The sequence below is a fragment of the Styela clava genome, chromosome 6, assembly GCF_964204865.1.
Source record: "Styela clava chromosome 6, kaStyClav1.hap1.2, whole genome shotgun sequence".
Classification (NCBI taxonomy): domain Eukaryota; kingdom Metazoa; phylum Chordata; class Ascidiacea; order Stolidobranchia; family Styelidae; genus Styela; species Styela clava.
In genome coordinates this window covers 5606306-5611706 of record NC_135255.1, presented here as the reverse complement: position 1 = coordinate 5611706, position 5401 = coordinate 5606306, and the positions used below count along the sequence as shown (strand labels likewise).

General features: G+C 36.7%; 1 long non-coding RNA gene across 1 annotated transcript; it reads left to right on the top strand.

Annotated features, from left to right (window-relative positions):
• The first annotated feature begins 3050 nt into the window (after positions 1–3050).
• Positions 3051–3570, top strand: LOC144424623 (uncharacterized). The gene is made up of 2 exons (XR_013476847.1): positions 3051–3133; positions 3223–3570. It is a non-coding gene; the product is annotated as an uncharacterized LOC144424623 (long non-coding RNA).
• Positions 3571–5401: the final 1831 nt, after the last annotated feature.

Genomic DNA, 5401 nt, shown 5'->3' with positions numbered 1-5401 from the left:
TTACATTTTTCGTAGTTAAATATATATATATATATATAATTCTTTCCTACTCTTTTTAATCACAAGTCAGAGTTCTCCAGAGGCTGAAAGTTGGGTTTAAATGAAGTATAAAAGTAGTCCAAAATATTTAACAATGGCACATAAAAAAAACACTGAAAAGTTAAAATAAATCGACTACAAACAGTGACTTTTATGGTTGTAAAATTCGTTACAACTGATTTGAAAAAAAATAAAAAAATAGCAATGTCTTGTACTCATTTTCGTCGCGAAAGTATTCTGTACATACGTTTATCTTTGATTCCTTTCGACTTTCTGGACTAAATGCATCTTGTCAAATATAAACAACAGCTCAGCTCAAAATGTAAAAATGTCTATCTGTTCTAATCATGTTTAATTAATTAATTATGTTGAATTAGATAGCAGCAAAAAGTTTTGATCTTATATCATCATTCAGCGATTACTTTAATATTTCACCAAATGCTATTATTAACCTTGTAAAACATCACGACTGTCGACTACTGCGTCAGATAAAACATTCCCAACTCAACAATTTATTTGTCAATTTAAAATTCGAAATAGACTTAACTGAGCGCGGAAACTGCTTACAACATTGTCATCTACTTATTATTTTAGTAGCGGGATTGAAGTGGATTTCCACATTGAATTCTCACACATATTAAGTCTTTGATGAGTATTGCGACGCGATTCTTCGGTACAAATCCCCCTTGAAAGAGAGGGCTTCACGCAGGTGCTCAAACAACCCCTTTAATCCGATTAACGCGATCTCCACTCTAACAAACATTTAACGTTTAACTAAACAATAGGAAAAATAAGAAAATTAACAAGAAAATTCTAACTTTTGAAATTTGTTTGTTGATTCGAAGATCAATTGATAATGATGCTAACCACATAGAAATGGGGTTACAAATCGAACCGTTTCTATGGCCCGTGTTTAGTATTTGTATGTGTTAAAAAAGGATTATTTTGTGCCATACAAGTTTGCTTTGAGAGCTCGAACTAACAGTGTACGCTTTTAGACAATAATCTTCGTGAATTTGCGATCGAAAACCGAAAAACGTGGTACGATGAAGTTTTAATCCTTGGATCAAATAGAAACTCAAACCTCCTCGGGTGTATAGAAAATTATTTAAATAAAATAAAATGCAAATTTATTTATTAGAGAGAGAAAGAGAGAGATGACGGGAATATTATCCGTAATCCAGATTAAGAGTTGATAGGACAAGGATTACAAACTTTGTTTTCAATGACGAATATAAATCCACTTGTGAATCGTTTCTATTATATATCTTTGCGTTTATTTAAACGTGAAAACCAACTCAAAGCCAATTCTAACAAATCTTTGTTTGTTTTGATTGTGAAACTTACCGATTCCGGTGTCACAAAGTGGCGCCGCACAGCTAACAATTCATGTTGATCAAGCAAAAGCATTCAATTTGACAATTACAAATGAGTATTTATTTCTATATTGGATGAAATATTCTGTGTTTAAATTCACAATATGAACATAATGCATATGAATCGTTTTGCTAAAATATTATTGTTGTTTTGGGTTCAAAGAAAATCTCTTCTCTCTGCAAACAAGTGATTTCAAATTTTCAGTATTTAGAGAAAAAAATCGCCACTTTTGGTTAAACTCCAGATTCTGGCTGAGTTTTATAATTCACTGACATCTACTTATGACATCTGGTAAAATTCTTTTCGTATTTAGCTGAGACTATGCGGTTAAATATGCGGTTGAATGGCCATATGTCATTTTATCTTCGTGCCATATATCAGAGCACTGTTCTCTCGTTTGCTCCACCCTTACTTCAAAGTTACCGCTGCTTTAAAATTAGAAAGTATGAATAAGTTTTTAAGATATCTATTCATGAAAGAGTTATATACTGCATGTGAGGGTTTTTCCACCAAGCTTCCACTGCTTAATATTTTTTCATATCCATACTTTCCTGGAATACGTTAACTGATTATGTTAGTTGTTTCATCATATCACATGATCGCTATATTGAAAAAAAAAAACTAAATAGATCGATCAGGCACTGACCATAAGACCGCACCTGCTTCCTTAAAGCTATCAAATTAGTATCAGCTCATCCTGCATTCTACATACACGTGGAAAAAAACTGTGGTAGTTCACGTGTACAAGCGGAGTTTTTATATATAGTTGTATACATCTCCAAATCGAAGATTGTTTCACGGCGCACGCACACATAGTGATAGAGCACCGATCAGGGGCTTAGTCTGATAGCTAATTTACATATTAAATGGGGTGAAATCGTTAAATCGTTTTTATCACTTGCCTCTATCTAATTATGCAGTTAATTTCAATTACATGGTGAAGAAGTTTGTTAATTATAAATTAATAACATGATCAATCCTATGTTGAAAAACTGTTGTAAAACTTCCTTGAAACCTATTATCAGATTGTGGTAACCGTTGTTCAAATACCCTTTATCCGTTTACTTGTAACTTAACTTGAAACCGTTGCATTTTGAAAAATGTCAATCTTCTTTTCTATCGTTGACAAACCAATGCTCTTTTTCAAGTACATCGTCTCGGTCGCTAATGTCACTCTGGCTTGCAATATCGTTATTTATATGTTTCACTATTTTGGACATTTGCCAAGATATGATAGAATAAATACGAGAAGCAAGGGAGAGAATATATGTTTCAAGAAAACTTATAATGTGTCAGACTCCAACCTGCTGTCTTAGTTAAATCTGGTACGACGTAGGAAATTGGTATACCTATTTAATTGAAATTTAAATTCCTTTTTATAGTTTATAGTTTTCCCGATTGGTAGTATTCAATTGTTAGAACTTTTTTCATTGTAAACAAAGTATATTTGAACATTGCATCTACATCTATTGATGTATTATCGATTAGTTATTTTGTCTAATGTAGAAGTTTTCATTTCATGCGTAGAGCAACACATTACTATGTTCCTTGTTGTATGATAGTTTATAGCGACATCTAGGCACTGGTCACATGACCTGTGACGCGCTGCCACGTTTTGGCTTCTGTTTAGATAGGAAATTTAAGGCACTCCACTCGGGGATCTCTCGCGACACGCACCTACTACTACTCCAAGCATCTGCCTCATTTTTGAGTTAAGGTATTTTACTGTTTGATATCTATTTTATGCTTTTATAACGCCGTTTTTATAATACAACATACAACAAGGAACTTACTCGTTTTAATCAGAGACTTGAAAGCGGACAGGAATTAGGAAGCCTTGTCTCGGCACGCGGAGTCTAGGGCAATAGCAAGAACCCTATAGAAAGTTGGTGACATCCCGACGTGATAGAATTCAACTTCAAGTCTCAAATTCAGACAAACCTCAACCTCAGGAATCAAGAAAACGGATTCAAGGTTTTTAAAGATTTTAATCCTGAAACAGACTGATTTTATCAATTTTAAGACTTTTATATTAGCTTTTAAAGGACTATTTTATCGACCATTTTATCGCGTGCGTTTTTAGCCATTGTTTTTATTTACGTTGTCATTATTAGATGCAACGTAATTTTACTCGAAGACAATTTTCATTCGAAAGCACGCAGACTGACTTGATTTTAATTGATAATAATAGCGACAAATTACCAGAACGTGCGATGAAGCAGTCTGAGCCACAAATAGATGTAGGTAGCACACCAAATGCCGGCTCGCTCAACGATAATGTTGGTCAGGTCCGTTCACAGTTTATTTATCAACCGCGTCCATAACTTCAAATAAATGAGTTTTGGTCTCATTCTCCTGACTCGTGGTTCACGTCGACCGAAGCAGGATTCCGCATGGTAGGGATAAACGATTATGTGGACAAATATTGTTATATTATTCGGTGCCTGAACGACCGCCAATTGGAAACTATACGTACTCGCCTCCCGGGCGAGCATCATCATCCCAGTTGCTATCTACTTTTGCGGGAACTTCTAATCAATACTTACTCCGTCCGGCTTAGAGAGCGCATACGAGATATATACAACGGAGGATGCTCAAATTTCAAACCGTTCGAAATTTTAAGAAAGCTACGCAGTTCCGTTTGTCCAAATGACGCTCCAAACACCAACCAGGATATTTTGAAGGAGATGTTTTTTCAGCAACTACCGCCAGATATTGTTTCAGCTCTTTCTGCCCATCCGGATGATTCCATAGATAAATTAGCCTATCGTGCTGACAGTATATTCTCCAGACGTACGTTACAACCGGCCAATCACATTTCTTTTAAAAATCATGCATCAAACCCTGACTGTAGCGCCGACAACTATAAATATTCTTTCGATGTCGAAGTCAGCTCAATGATGTCGAAGTTAGCTAGTGAACTTGGTAATCTTCGAAAGGATCTTGACGTGTTAAAGCATAACCCTACACATTGGTCTTCGGAAGCTGCACCCCCTACTTCCCTTAGCTCTAATGCGTTAACTCAACATCCTGTACGTGTCAGAAACGGAGAGCGCACGAGTCTTGTGAATCCATCGAGAGCCCTTATGCAAAATCATCATCAAGTAATGGCAGAGGTTACAACGCCAACTACAGAAACCACCGACCCAATACTCCAACGGCTTGCTGGTATCATCAACGTTATGGAAACCTAGCACGTAATTGTACCTTACCGTCCAGCCTTGTACCTTTTCCAGCCGGGGTCCTTTTTTCGCCTAGGGCGCTGTAAAAGATCTTCACAGCGCCATATAAATTCACTTAATGGACTTAATTCCAATTTTCCAAACACAAATCTTCTCTACGTCTTCGATATAAAAAGCGGCCGACAATTTCTGGTTGATACTGGTGCAACAGTTTCCTTAATTTCCTCACATTGGTAACGTCACAACCATCCTCGATCAGACCCGAAAGCTGTATGCCGCCAATGGTACACCTATACCATGGTATGGCCAACGAGCTGTGCCAATTGCATTAGATAACGGTATCGAATATGACTGCCAATTTCAAATAGCTCGTGTTTCTCAACCGATATTAGGAGCCGATTTTTTGTCACAACATAATCTCGTGGTTGACTTACGCAACTCGCGTCTCTTCGATCCTAATTCAAACACCTATATATATGGCAAAAAGCTCTTTGGCAAATCAATAGCAGCCAACTTCATCTCACCGAGACATCAAGGCCACTACGCCCATTTGTTGAAAGAATTCGAAGATCTGACAATCCCTCGACATGCATCTGTTAGGGCGAAGCCTAACACAATCCACCGTATTATTACAACCGGCCGACCAGTGCATTCTAAGGCTAGACCTCTGAATCAGGAGACACAGTTCCTTCCAATTCTCCTTATTCGTCTCCTATCACAGTTGTACCAAAAAAAGAATAGCAATGAGGTCCGAATATGCGTCGACTATAGATCCCTTAATAATCAGACGATAAAAGACAGAT